Here is a 15,407-nt window from a genome sequence, read left to right on the forward strand (position 1 = left end):
CACTTTATCTGGTAACTCTTCCCAAAAAAGTATAACATATTAGGCAATTATTGTTTTTATTTTATTTTTTATTTTATTTTTTGAGATAGAGTCTCACTCTGTCGCCCAGGCTGGAGTGCAGTGGCGCGGTGTCGGCTCACTGTAAGCTCTGCCTCCTGGGTTCACACCATTCTCCTGCCTCAGACTCCCGAGTAGCTGGGACTACAGGCGGCCACCACCATGTCCGGCTAATTTTTTGTATTTTTAGTAGAGACGGGGTTTCACCGTGTTAGCCGGGATGAGTCTCGATCTCCTGACCCTGTGATCCGCCTGCCTCGGCCTCCCAAAGTGCTGGGATTACAGGCGTGAGCCACCGCGCCCGGCCTAGGCAATTATTGTTAACTCTCCACTGTGAGAGTGAGAACTTGCAGTAAGGAGACTCAAGTGTGAATCTTGGCTGCACCGCGAAAAGATTCTGCACCACAACCATTGCAGAAAACAACAGCAGGCTGATTTGATGAGACGAAGTCAGGAGTAGCCATTATATCCTTCTCAGCTTCCAGGTTTCGTGGCAGTATGCAGTTTTAAGGGACAGGAGGGCAGAGCACCGTCTTTTTCTTTCCTAAGATAAAGCAGCTTACAATTCCTAGAACTCCGGTTTCTCCAGGAGTTAGAAATTCACTACCCATGTCCATTGTGAGACAAGCGAGGATGCTGTCCACCAATGTCCCATCCCCATTCCCATGCATCCCCTCGCACGTGTGAATCCTGGCTGGCCTCTCTCAGCTCACTGTTGGCCTCATCTTCACCACAAGTGTCATTGCATGTGGTTCTGTGTGGGAATTATTGTAGCCTGTCTTTAACAAAAACTTCATTCTCATTTTCACACTGAGAATTGCTGCTTATCAGCGTCAAAATGACAGGAAAGAGCACTCATGTTCTGTGCTGTGAACAAGGGGAGTTTTAGGAAACTGGTCAAAGGAGATGAGGAGTACTCAGAGCACAGCAACAAAATCTGAGACACACATGTCACTCCCTGCTGGGCAGGGTAATTTTGCACTGATGGGAGGGTGTTGGGGAAGGGAAGAGGCCGTCAGCCGGACTGGTGCACACTGTGAACATTCACTGAAACACACCCTGTTGGCACTTACGAAGCATTTGCCCCTTTCGAAGACATTTGGACTTAAGAAGGCAGAGTTGCAAGAAAATGTAATGGGCCACACCACAGGGGAAGGCGGTGGATTGCAAGTCTCAAGCCCAGGGTTCTCCCCTCCTCGCTCCAGTTGTGTGAAAAAGTCATTTCCTAACTCCTGTCCAATATCCTCTGAGTTCTCGATTTTGTCCTAACTCTAAACCTGAATGGTCCAGCGAGCATTTCTATAAAATGCCTCCACAGTGGCCACTGGGAGGGGAGTGACCTCCACGCAGTGACTGCCTGTCTGGGTGTTCCCAGGCCTTCTGTCCTGTGAGACAGAGCTGCCTTCTTACATGCAGCCCTCTTCTGCTGTGCAACGCTACCTCGATCTTAGCTGAGAAGATCAACAGAGAGCAATTCAAGCAAAATCATAGTAAACTTACCAAAACAAAACAAAAACCAACCACTTTGGAGACCTTTCTGAGGACTTGAGCTTTTATCATGGGGCAAACATAAATGATTTTCAATCAGTAACTTCATCTAAGAGGGCTGTTGAGGCAAAATATCACACTCAGGCACTGAAGAAGGGCAGAATTCTTGGTTGCTTCCTCCCGTGTCAAGTCAGTGAGCCGATGCTTTCTCAAGATTCTCACACACGACTTTGATACAGGATTTCAATGAGACTTTTTCTGAGCCACTGATACAAAAAGCATACTGTGGAACAGTGTCTTGTCTCAATTCTGCAGTCGCTTCTGTACGTGTTTGAAGTCCCAGACCCCAGGAGGAGAGACAATCAAATTAGCCAAAGGTAATTTGTGAAGACTGGCCATGGGAGGTGGTGGCTAAAAGCCCTCTGGCCCCTGCTCTCTGAGCATGCCCACACAATGTCCTGGGCCACACTGACTGCTGAGAAAGAACATCTCAGGGCTTGGATCCCCTGTTCAGAGGACACAGGCTTTTCCACCCAGTCACGGAACAGTAGAGGAATGGCGGCTCCATGCTGTGTCTTGCAGAGCTCTCAGTCTCTGCACTTAAGGCTCCAGGTCGGCCTGGATGTGAAGGCTCTTCAGTGTCATCACGTGGATGACAGACAATAGGAATCCTGCAAATGAGCAGAAAAGATCTGATGATGAAAGTTTCTTCTGAAGCTATCACAAACTCAAGTCAGTGAGTTGCTTACTAGCTTTTTTTTGGGGTTTTTTTTTTTTTTTGGTTCTGTTTTTTGTTTTTTTGAGACGGAGTCTCGCTCCGGCCTTGAAGTGCAGTGGTGTGATCTTCTCTCACTGCAGCCTCCGCCTCCCGGGTTCACGCAATTCTTCTGCCTCAGCCTCCCGAATAGCTGGGACTACAAGTGTGCGCCACCACGCCCGGCTAATTTTTGTATTTTTGGTGGAGACGGGATTGCACCATGTTGGCCAGGCTGGTCTCGAACTCCTGACCTCAGGTGATCCACCCACCTCGGCCTCCCAAAGTGCTGGGATTACAGGTGTGAGCCACCGCGCCCGGTCAGACGCGCTCGTTTCTAGGAGGGACGGTCTTGGAGGTTCCAAGGAGAAGGCGTCGCCTGGTCCCAGGAAGCGCCCAGGTGCCGCGTCCCTCCATTTCCCCATCTCCTGCGGGCCCCTCCCAGGGCGGGCTCCAGGCCTGTCCCGTGCGCCTGCGCACGAGCCTCGAGGTGGGCGGGGTTCCAGCGCGCAGCCGGCCGCCCTCAACCGCTCGCTCCCAGCATCAGTTGCCGGTGGTTCGGGGCAGGGAGAGGGCGCAGCGCGAGCAGAAAGGGCGGTTACCCAACGGCCTTCGGTCTCATGGCGTCCTCCGTGGTGTTACCTAAAAATAAAGTTATTAGTGATTAGAAGGTAATCGCCTCCTGGTCATGCTTCCACTGGTCACCAGTGTCTGCGGAGCGACCCCATCCTTGTGGCCAGGGCAGGCCTGTGGCTGCGCTCAAGGCGGGAGCGTTCCTTAGCGGGGGCTCTGCGGGACGCCCAGGCCCTGCTCCTTTCCCATGCTCGCCTGGCCTTGAAGTGAAGGGGGAAATTTAGCAATGCAGTGGGAACCCCAAAGTTTGTCTCGGCGGTGCCGCTCACATTCCAAACAATGCAAAAGTTTGAGGAACACCTCAGCAGTTGAAACGTGTTGCAGTTCAGCAAAGACGTAGCTCCTGTCCTCGTAAAATCAGTGAAGTTCTCCCGGACGACCTCATTTGAGTGAGTTGTCAAGCTTGTTGACTTAATCAGAATGATCAGCCAGCAATGCATGTTCCAATACGCTCATTTGCCAATGATATGAGCAGCTGCAAAGTGGAAGAACAGGCCTTTAGTCATAGTCTGTTGACTTGGTAGCACAAGTTGGTTGTGGATGCAAGAGTGTGGCCAAAGTCAAGAAAAGCTTCTATGAGAATCGCTTACTTATGTGGAATTTACAATAACAAGTAGTGCATATCATTATTTGCAAATTGTAGACTACACATGTATTATATCTAAAATTTACTGCACACACGTGTGTGTCTTCTTGGGCAGTTGGGTCAGTGTGTGTACTTGAAAATGTGAGAAAGATTTGTTTTGCATTTTGGGGGTTGTGAGATTTGTGGGGGTGGCTGTGTGTATGTGAAAATGTTTATATGAATTCTTAGTTTGGAATTTGATATGCATTTAATTGGTGAGAATCTAATGTGGATTCACCTGTGTGGGTCGGTGGTGCCTGTGTGGGTCGGCGGTGCCTGTGCGGGTCGGCGGTGCCTGTGTGGGTCGGCGGTGTCTGTGTGGGTCAGCGGTGCCTGTGCGGGTCGGCGGTGCCTGTGCGGGTCGGCGGTGCCTGTGTGGGTCGGTGGTGCCTGTGTGGATCGGTGGTGTCTGTGTGGAGATTGCAGATTAAAGAAGGTCATAATTGGGCTGGGCACGGTGGCTCACGCCTGTAATCCCAGCACTTTGGGAGGCTGAGGTGGGCAGATCACTTGAGGTCAGGAGTTCAAGACCAGCCTGGCCAACTTGGCGAAACTCCGTCTGTACTAAAAATACAAAAGTTAGCCAGGCGTGGTGGTGCGCACTTGTAGTTCCAGCTACTCAGGAGGCTGAGGCAGGAGAATTGCTTGAACCCGGGAGGTGCAGGCTGCAGTGAGAGGAGATCACGCCACTGCACTTCGAGGTGGGAGCGAGACTCCATCTCAAAAAAAAAAAAAAAAGAAAAGAAAAGAAAAAAGAAAAGCAAAGAAGGTCATTCTTAACCATTCATAACTGCTTTTGTGAGAGTGTGTAAGAGTGAGTGTATTTGGAGATATGAGGTGTAATATATGTATACAAGAAGAATTAGGATTAGATATTTGCGATCTGGGTTGTGAAGATGTATTTTCCATGTGTTTCCTCAGATGAACGTTGGGGATTTGTATTTGTCTAATGTTTGGCAGATTTGGAAGAATTACCTTGTTGTGCATATTGGCAATAATAGAGAAAGTGCTTGTGTCTATTTTTGTGGATGTACACTGTGGTTTACATATTTGGGGAATGTAGGAAGACCATATGTGTGCTCAGAATATGTTGCATGGTTGTGTGTGTTTCTTTTCATGATTTTCAGGGGTTGCATATGGCTATTTCAGTGTGTGAGGGCAGATCCATGACTACTGGGGGACTGGTAGAATGAATGTGTGCAGTTGTGAGGTAGAGTTTGTATGATTCTGTGTCTTGGAAAATGGAGGAGTTATTTCTGTGTGAGCATTTGGAAGTGTGATTACATATGTGCAGGTATTGTGGGACTGTATGTGTATTTGGGGATATCAGGTGGCATGTTTGCATGTTTGCATATTTGCGGCGTGTTAGTTAATCGCAGATATATTTAAGGCATATAGGGAACTACATGAGTATTGAGTTTGTGTGTGTGTTCAAGGGCATGGCAGTTTAGATGAATGTTTTGTGGAGCTATGTGCTTGTATTTTTCAGTAAGTGGTTATTAGGGTTATATATTCTGGGAATGTAGTATGTGTGCGTCTGATAGAGAGATGGGGTTCTGTGTTTATACAGGAGAGTGAGATAATTGAATTTATATGTATTACAGGTATGTGATATGGTTATTCGTTAGTACTTGGCGATGTGAGAGACACTCCCCTTGTTTACAAAGTGGTGCCCAGGTGGTTTGTGCAAGTGGAGAACATGGTGGACCAGCTCCTAAGGAACAATGACCTGTGCTACCGGTGAGCACTAAGATGTGTTTCTTCATAATGTCTTTTGTCATGTGGTTAGTGTGGCTAACACTTCCCCCAAGTTATAATTTTAATAGCCGTCTTTTATTGTGTATTATAATACACCATGTTGGCCAGGCTGGTCTCGAGCTCCTGATCTCAAGTGATCCGCCTGCTTCAGACTCCCAAAGTGCTGGGATTACAGGTGTGAGCCACTGTGCCTGGCCTTCTTTAGGTAATTTGAAACAGTTTATAACAAAAATTTTAAAATAGACTACAACGAAGTAGAAGACAGACCACCACATAGAAAGTAGAATGAAGTTAAAATTCTGGGCTAATATAATTATGCTGGCTAAACATCACTAGAAGCGGCAAGTTATAACAGAGAATGTAGATTTTGAAGTCAAACACATTTGTTCACCCCTTCCTTACTGTATAATGTTGAACAAGTTGCTTAATTTCTGAGATGTAACATCCTCCTCCACAAAATGATGTAACAATTATGTTGTAGAGTGTTGTGAGAATTAAATAAAATGACATTATGTGTATTCTGGATGATACTTAATAAATCTATTTTCTTTCCCTTAAGCTGTTAGTTGAGACAAAAGGGAGACAGAATTATGCAAATTTTGTTGTTGAATATAAGGCTTTGTTTCTGAGATTCTCGGAAGTGTGGACCATCAGCATCAGCATCATCTGGGAAGCAGTTAAAAATGCAAATTGTCAGCCAGGTGCAGTGGTTTACGCCTGTAATCCCAGCACTTTGGGAAGCCGAGGCGGGTGTATCACGAGGTCAGGAGTTTGAGACCAACCTGGCCAACATGGTGAAACCCGTCTGTACTAAAAATATGAAAATTAGCTGGGCGTGGTGGCGGGCGCCTGTAATCCCAGCTACTCGGGAGGCTGAGGCAGGAAAATTGCTTGAACCTGGGAGGCAGAGGTTGCAGTGAGCCGAGATTGTGCCACTGCACTCCAGCCTGGGTGACAGAGTGAGACTACATCTAAAAAAAAAAAAAAAAAAAAAAAAAAATAGAGCTGGAGTTTGGCAAGGCTGGTCTTGAACTCCTGACATCAAGCGATCTACTCTCACTTGGCCTCCCAAAGTGCTCGGATTATAGGGGTGAGCCAGTGCGCCTGGCAATAGATTTTAGTTTAAGATAAAGTTGTTTTTTTTGTTTGTTTGTTTTTTTGAGATGGGTCTGGCTCTGTCACCCATGCTAGAGTGCAGTGGCGTGATCTCGGCTCTCTGCAACCTCTGCCTCCCAGGTTCAAACGATTCTCCTGCCTCAGCCTCCCGAGTAGCTGGGACTATAGGCACATGCCACCATGTCTGGCTAATTTTCTGTATTTTTAGTAGAGACGGTGTTTCACCGTGTTAGCCAGGATGGTCTCGATCTCCTCACCTCATGATTGGCCTGCCTCAGCCTCCCAAAGTGCTGGGATTACATACAGGCATGAGCCACTGTACCTGGCCAGAATAAAGTGATTTTTTTTCAAAAAAAAAAATTTATTTTGGACCTTTAAAATTAGGCCACGCTATTAAAAAACAAAACAAAAAAAAGTCCACACTCTTATATTCAGCAAATTAATACTAAAATATTCCATTTTTGTAGGATAAAGGCCAAGAAAACTTTACATATGCTACAAGTTTATTACATGTATTTACATGGCTCTTTCTTCCCCAGTTACTTAAAACTTTCACATTATACATCTCTCAAAAGCAAGCTTCCTTTCCCCGAGGCAAGCTTTGCAGAAATGATACGGTCACATTACTATCAGAATAGCTTAGGCAGTGCCGTAATATAAAAATGTTTTGTTTTGTTTTTGAGATGGAGTCTCGCTGTGTTGCCTGGGCTGGAGTGCAGTAGCGCGATCTTGGCTCACTGCAACCTCCACCTCCTGGGTTCAAGCGATTCTCCTCCCTCAGCCTCCTGAGTAAGCTGGGATTACAGGCATGTGCCACCATGCCTGGCTAATTTTTTTATTTTTAGTAGAGATGGGGTTTCATCATGTTGGTCAGGCTGGTCTCGAACTCCTAACCTTGGATCCGCCTGCCTTGGCCTCCCAAAGTACTGCGATTACAGGTGTCAGCCACCACGCCCAGCCATAAAAATGTATTTTGTAAGCTATTGAGTGACCATTAAATGATATTTTTAAAAAAATGGTATTGGGCCAGGCACGGTGGCTCATGCCTGTAATCCCAGCATTTTGGGAGGCCAAGGCAGGTGGATCACGAGGTCAGGAGATCGAGACCATCCTGGCTAACACGATGAAACCCCGTCTCTACTAAAAATACAAAAAATTAGCTGGGCGTGGTGGCAGGCGCCTGTAGTCCCAGCTACCTGGGAGGCTGAGGCAGGAGAATGGCATGAACCCGGGAGGCAGAACTTGCAGTGAGCAGAGATCGTGTCACTGCACTCCAGCCTGGGCGGCAGAGCGAGACTCTGTCTCAAAAAAAAAAACCACACACAATGGTTTTGGTGTATTTGTTGGCAGACACCTATCCACTGCATTTAGAGAAAGGGCCACTGGGGTATACTCTGCCTTGTTCTAATAAACTCCAAGTGCCCTTTCCAGTTTCACCACTGTACAATTTACTAAAATGCAACTATTAGGAAAACTTCACATTTTCTTTTGTCAGTGCATCAGGTTGTTGGCATATTACTGGTTTGAGTGCTTCTAGTATACTGAACTTTCAGAAATTTACCTACTTCTCAATCCTGTGTCTTAGCTAGATGTTAACAATCTGATTCACTTTCAGCAATCTACTATCCATGAATAATAATCTTATATTACTATTTTCCTCCAACATTCAATAGAAAAAGTTGATTCCCTTGCCAGTCCCCAAATCTAAACTTGAATGGTTTCACTTAAAAGTTAGTCATTTGAGGCTGGGTGTAGCGGCTCATGCCTGTAATCCTAGCACTCTGGGAGGCCAAGGCAGGCGGATCACTTGAGGTCAGGAGTTTGAGACCAGTCTGGCCAACATGGTGAAACCCTGTCTCTACAAAAAATATAAAAATTAGCTGGGCGTAGTGATGCACGCCTTTAATCCCAACTACTCCGGAGGCTGAGGCAGGAGAATCGCTTGAAACCAGGAGGCAGAGGTTGCAGTGAGCCGAGATTGCACCACTGCACTTCTGCCTGGGTGACAGAGCAAGACTCTGTCTCAAAAAAAAAAAAAAAAAAAAAAAAAACCTCATTTGAGAACACTTAATAGTTAATACAATTATTAATTTAGTACTTTAAGTTGCACCGATGCTATCATTACATCACAGTGCACCCAACACATAAAACAAATAAGATGAAGTCAATTATATTTTTTATATTAATTAACAGTTCTACACAAATACATTAATCCCTTGGTGAATTTGTTTTAGACTAGTTGACAACTATCCGTAAACATAGCTAAATGTAAACATTAGTACTTTATCTTATTTTGTACCTGTACTTTAAGTAAGGTTTTCAGTTACAATGTCATTATTTCCTTATTGGAAGAATTAAAGGAAATAGCTTGGTGGTTTGGGAAGAACACTTGGTGATGGAGGCTCGCTACGTTTGACTCTGGCAAAGTTCTGATTAGCTTGAGATTTAAAGAGTAAGCTGGGACCTGAAAAGTTTAGAGTTCCCATTTTGATTATTTGGAAAATGTTTGTTCTTTCCCCCATCTTGCATGGCCTGCCCTACAGCTGCTGCTGAGTTATATCCCTGTCTTCTTTCTTTTTTCTTATGAAGAATCTTCATCGGGGGATTCTGACTCTTGATCTTTTAAGCTGTTCTTGATTCTACTAACATTTCTAGATTGAGGGGCTGAAATGTTACACCTCTCTCTACCACCGTCTTCAGCTTCTTTGTTACCTGTCCTCTTTGGTAGTGTCAGGACAATAGGTGTTGCTTTCTGACAGATCCTTTCCTTTGTCTCAATACAGAAGTTTTCATGGGCTGAGCTGCTGAGTTCAGCCTGGGAACTGAGGCCACCTTTGGAGTCTCCTCAGCACACAAGTTGGAAAGAAGTCCTAGTGACTTAAAGCTCAGAAGCATGGATGGCAGGGCTCCCTCTGGATGTGGAATCCTCCGTCCCTTTCCAGGGAGGGAACAAAGCCCACAAGCACCGGTGAGTGAACTGCTGACCACCCCCGCAATTTAAAAAATATCATTTTTTCTCTTATCTTTGCAAAAATAACATGGCATAATATTTATTCCTAGCATCCAGCTACCTAGAGATACCACTTCCCTGTCTCTGCCCATCGTATTATGTCTCCCTGTTTTCTTTTGAAGCCAGCCAAAATCTGTTTTGTAAACTGTTTTCTCCCCACTCAATATATAGTGGGCTTTTTTTTTTTTTGAGACGGAGCCTCCTTCTGTTGCCCAGGCTGGAGGACAGTGGCATGATCTCAGCTCACTGCAACCTCTGCCTCGAGAGTTCAAGCAATTCTCCCCCCTCAGCTTCCCAAGTAGCTAGGACTACAGGCACAGGCCACCTCGCCCAGCTCATTTTTGTATCTTTAGTACAGACAGGCTTTCATCACGTTGGCCAGGCTGGTGTCGAACTCCTGACCTCAAGTGATCCACCTGCCTCGGCCTCCCAAAATGCTGGGATTATAAGCGTGAGCCACCGCGCCTGGCCTATAGTGAGCATTTTCTGTCAATCATATATATTCTCCCATAAAATGACTTTAAATATGTGCAATAAATACTACTAAAAGGCTGGGTGTGGTGGCCCATGCCTACAATCCCAGCACTTCAGGAGACCGAGGTGCAAGGATGGCTTGAGCCCAGGAGTTCATGACCAGCCTGGGCAACACAGAGAGACCCCCATCTCCACACACACACACACACACACACACACACACACACACACACACACACACTTAGCCAGGGGTGATTTTATGAATCTGTAATCCCAGCTACTCAGGAAGCTGAGGCAGGAGGATTGCTTGATCCCAGGAATTGGAGACTGTAGTGAGTCATGATTATGCCACTGTACTGCATTCTGGATAAAGAGTGAGACCCCGTCTAAAAAAAAAATTCTGGCCAGGTGCGGTGGCTCATGCTTGTAATGCCAGCACTTTGGGAGGCTGAGGCTGGTGGATCACGAGGTCAGGAGTTTGAGACCAGCCTGGCCAACACAGTGAAACCCTGTCTCTACTAAAAATACAAAAAGTAGCTGGGCATGGTGGTGGGTGCCTGTAATCCCAGCTACTCAGGAGGCTGAGGTAGGAGAATCACTTGAAGCCAGGAGGAAGAGGTTGCAGTGAGCTGAGATCGCACCACTGCACTCCAGCCTGCGTGACAGAGCTAGACTCTGTCTCAAAAAACAAAGTTTTCCCAAATGAAATTCCATGATTTAGAATCAGTCACCTATTGTTAGTTTATTTATGTAGCTTCCAGCTTCCAATTTTTCTACCACAAATAGCCTTGCTAAACATCCCTGAAAATTAATGTATGCATACATCCTGGATTGTTTTTCATTTGAATACATTTCTAGATGTGAATTAATGAGACCAAATGTAGGTAAGAAATGGAAAGGTTTGAGTGGGCCCGGGGGTGCTGACAGCACCACAACAGCACGGTGACAACGCAGTGGTGGAGGCCTCAGCAGCGCCTATTCCTTTCTTGATTTACTGCATTGCTTCCTCCCTCTTCTCCCCAGTAGTTATTAGTCAGAACTTCCCAGAATAAAGCTGGGGCTCTGATTTTACCTGGACAAACAGTGCCAGAGGTTTCCCCTGAAGGAAAGACTAAACCCGGCAGAGAGACGCAGGTGAGGGTGGGAGTTCCAGAGGGGAAGGGGCACAGGTGGAGCCGGGATCCAGATTACGGATGGATGCCCCTCCCAGGTAGCACCCAGGCCCAGCCCTTCCCCTCCCATGCATGGGAGTGGCAGGAGGTTGTGACAGTGGCCCTGACAACAGGTGGCCAACCGTCCTTTATGCCATTGACCATAGAGTGCTGCAGTCTCTGTCTTCCTTGTTTCTCCTCACCCTCTCTTGCCCCACACCTTTGGCTCTCCTCCCTTCCCTCTTCACCAGGCCCAGGTAAGTGGGATGAGCCCAGCCTCTGCAAAGCAAAGGCCTCGGGCTGCGGAGCCGCTGCATACCACAGGCATCTAGCTATAGGATGCCCAGGTTGCAGCTTGGGACCAGCCCTTGGAGGAAAAGGTCTAACTCGGTGCTCTTTACCTGCACACTGTAATGGGGTGACTGGTTTCTTGTCGTGGTGTTTTTCTTTCTGACGGAAGAGGTCCTGGATATCAGAAAGAACTTCTTTTTTTTTTTCCAGAGACAGAGTCTTGCTCTGTCACCCAGGCTGGAGTGCAGTGGCGCGATCTCAGCTCACTGCAAATCCACCTTCCAGGTTCAAGCGATTCTTATGCCTTAGCCTCCCAAGTAGCTGGGACTAGAGGTGTGTGCCATCACGCCTGGCTAATTTTTGTATTTTTTGTGGAGACAGGGTTTCACCATGTTGGCCAGGCTGGTCTCAAACTCCTGGCCTCAAGTGATCCGCCTGCCTTAGCCTCCAAAGTGCTGGGATTACAGGCATGAGCCATTGCTCCAGGCCAGAAAGAAGTTCTTGGTGGCATAAGACATCAAAATCAGCTGGCAGCCAGTTCCCCTGTCCTTGCCTTCTGTTTCACTGGTTGTTCAGGGAGTGAAGAGATGAAGCTTTAAGTGCAAGTATGATGCAGGTCACTCACTCACCTGGCATTTTGTGATGTTTTTTCCTTATTCATATTCCCTAAGTCTGATTCTCCTGTTTATATCCTTCACTGCTGTATAAACTTCTCCAGTGCAAGGGACCAGCTCTTACATTTCTTAATGTTGTTTCCTAGATAGATAGATGGATACCTATAGATATATATAATACAAATAATATATGATACATATTTGTATATATTGAATATGTATTTTTTAATATATGACATGCCCACTTGTATACTATTGCTTGAGCAAGAGAAATAGCTAGGAGTAAAACAACAGTGGTCCTGCGTGGCAGTCAGCTGCCTCTCCTGCTCACTGCCACGTGAATCATCACTAATGGGAATGTCCCCTGAGCACTACTGAGAACCAGGGGGATATATAAGTCGATACTTTACCTGGATTACTGCACTTCACGTGGCTGAATGCCATCTCCTTAAGTCTCAGCTGAACTTTTACTTCCTCTGGCAAAGTAGTTCTGATTTTCCCCCACAAAACTAGAAAACATAAATCCACAGGAATCCCACTGTTGAATGAACTAGGGAAAGTGCGTAATTTTTAGTAGAGATGGGGTTTCATCATGTTGGCCAGGCTGGTCTCAAACTCCTGACCTCAGGCGATCTGCCCACCTCAGCCTCCCAGAATGCTGAGATTACAGGTGTGAGCCACTGCGTCCGGCCTAGGAAACTTTCTGAACTGCAAAAAGACAAAAACACAATTACAACAGCTCTACCCTGTGTACGTGCTTTAGGAAATAATGCTATTTACCTTCATTTTCACATTTTCAACAATGAACAGGCACGATTTGCTAGTGAACAGGACCCCAATTTATTGTTTCCCTTATTACTATATTTCTCCATTGTTCTTATGATTCTACTTTAAGAAGATATTAATTTAATACTATGGAGTTGTAATTTATTATATTGGATACCTAAAAGGGGTAGAATCAGGTTGAACAAAGAATTTTCTTGGCATAATTAGTACAAATGTTTTGTTTATGAACTGCAGCAGTATTTCCTTTAGACCCAGGCAAGAGGGACCCTGCTCTGAACCCTAGCACCCCAACACATTTTATACACCCCAATACCTATGTTGCTTTGTTACAGGCAAATGGTACTTTCGTCTCTCAGGACCCCATGCCCTATTCTGGCACAGCATGACCTAAAGCCCTAAACACCCACGCTTATGTGCAACGCTGCTCACCAAGAGATATCTCTTGATCTATGCTCCCAAAACACAAGGCATCTGCATCGAAGGTCATGAGAGTTTGTGGGTTGTATGCCATTGATGTCAAAGCAGATACTGTTCCAATTAGAGGAAGGATTCCAGAGGAGGAGGCACTTAGGGAAGAAACAAACATAATTGCCTGCCAAATCCTTACACGTGGATAGCATGAAAGCAATTAGCTCTTGCCAAATTGAAATATTGGTATGCTGAGCATTCATGTTCTTGTTACATTCCAGTTCTGATTCCTGAGGTACTTAAATTACTTTGGTATTCACCACAGTTGCGTATAGGACCTGAGAAACATTTTGTAACACTGAATGATGCATGCTATTCTTACATTTGTATGTATGTAGGACTAGCCCCGTCTCTACTAAAAATACAAAAATTAGCCGGGCATGGCAGCGCATGCCTGTAATCCCAGCTACTCAGGAGGCTGAGGCAGGAGAATTGCTTGAACCCCGGAGGCAGAGGTTGCAGTGAGCCGAAATCGCACCACTGTACTCCAGCCTGGGTGATAGAGTGAGACTCCGTCTTGGAAAATAAAATAAGTGAAGGCCAAAAAAAAAAAAAAAAGCAATATGTATTTTATTTTTTTGCTCATCCCCAAATCACCAGCTTATCATCAGAGCATCTAGACACTTTCAACCATAATAACACTCAATTATCTTGACATTTTGCCTTTTTTTTTTTTCTAAGACAAGGTCTCGCTGTGTTGCCCAGGCTGGTCTCAAACTCTTGAGCCAAGTAATCCTTCTGCCTCAGCCTCCTGGGTAGCTGAGTTTATAGGTGCACACCATTGCACTAGCTCCATTTTTAACTTTAGGAGAAATAGAGCTTTAAACCAATTTTAAAAGTTTAATGTTCTGTAATCCCAGCACTTTGGGAAGCTGGGGTGGGCAGATCACCTGAGGTTATGAGTTTGAGACCAGCCTGGTCAACATGGTGAAACCCTGTCTCTACTAAAAAATTACAAAAATTAGCCAGGTGTGGTGGCCCACGCCTGTAATCCTGCTACTTGGGAGGATGAGGCAGGAGAATTGCTTGCACTTGAGAGGTGGAGGTTGCAGCAAGCCAAGATCATGCCACTGCACTCCAGGCTGGGCATCAGAGCGAGTCTCTGTCCCCTCCACACCCCCTGCCAAAAAAAACGTTTAATATTTTAGAAAGGTGCATTTGTCAAGCTAGGAAGATAGAGCATGTTTTCTCTGACAGTTTAATTCGATTTGCAACTTAAATACCTGGATGTAGCATATTTGGGCCTTCTTTTGCATTCTTAGTCTGGGCCCTGCAAGTGTTAGGGGAAGTCTGAACTACTCTAATGGTTTGATTTTATTTAAAAATTTTTTTGAAATGGAGTCTTACTCTGTCACCCAGAGTATAGTGCAGTGGTGTGATCTCAGCTCACTGCAACCTCTGCCTCCCAGGTTCAAGTGGTTCCCCTGCCTCAGCCTCCCGAGTAGCTGTTTGTATTTTTAGTTTCACCATGTTGGCCAGGCTGGTCTTGAACTTCTGGCATGAAGTGATCCTCCCTCCTCAGCCTCCCAAAGTGCTGGGATTACAGGCGTGAGCCACTGTGCCTAGCCATAGTTTGATTTTAAACACCAATAACCTTGATATTTTTGAAAGCCTACTTGTTTATTACTTTTCTCTCTGGGACATTGCAGCTATTTTTTTTTTTTAAGAACAACTCAGCAAAATGAAATTCCTGTTTATTGTCGGACAACATTGTTTCACACATACATCAAACAGGCCTCCCCCCAAAAAAATAGCAACTTCATAGACAAAAAAAGGAAAAAAAAAGGTCAGGCGCAGTGGCTCACGCCTGTAACCCCAGCACATTGGGAGGCCGAGGCGGGCAGATCATGAGGGCAGGAGTTCGAGACCAGCCTGGCCAACATGGTGAAACCCCGTCTCTACTAAAAATACAAAAATTAGCTGGGCGTGATGGCATGCGCCTGTAATCCCAGCTACTCGGGAGGCTGAGGCAGGAGAATCACTTGAACCTGGGAGGTGGAGGTTACAGTGAGCCAAGATGGTGCCACTGCACTCCAGCCTGGGTGACACAGCAAGACTCCATCTTAAAAAAATAAAAATAAAAGGAAAGAAAAGAAACCTTTTATCTTTGGCCTTTTTGTTTTTGAGATGGAATCTCACTCTGTTGCCCAGGCTGGAGTGCAGTGGCACGATCTCAGCTCAC

At 45.8% G+C, this 15,407-nt stretch overlaps 1 pseudogene; it reads right to left on the minus strand.

Moving 5' to 3' along the window:
• Nucleotides 1-3,356: 3,356 nt before the first annotated feature.
• Nucleotides 3,357-14,481, minus strand: LOC114672651 (proline-rich nuclear receptor coactivator 2-like; annotated as a pseudogene).
• Between the last annotated feature and the right edge of the window lie 926 nt (nucleotides 14,482-15,407).

This window comes from Macaca mulatta, chromosome 15, assembly GCF_049350105.2.
Source record: "Macaca mulatta isolate MMU2019108-1 chromosome 15, T2T-MMU8v2.0, whole genome shotgun sequence".
NCBI lineage: Eukaryota > Metazoa > Chordata > Mammalia > Primates > Cercopithecidae > Macaca > Macaca mulatta.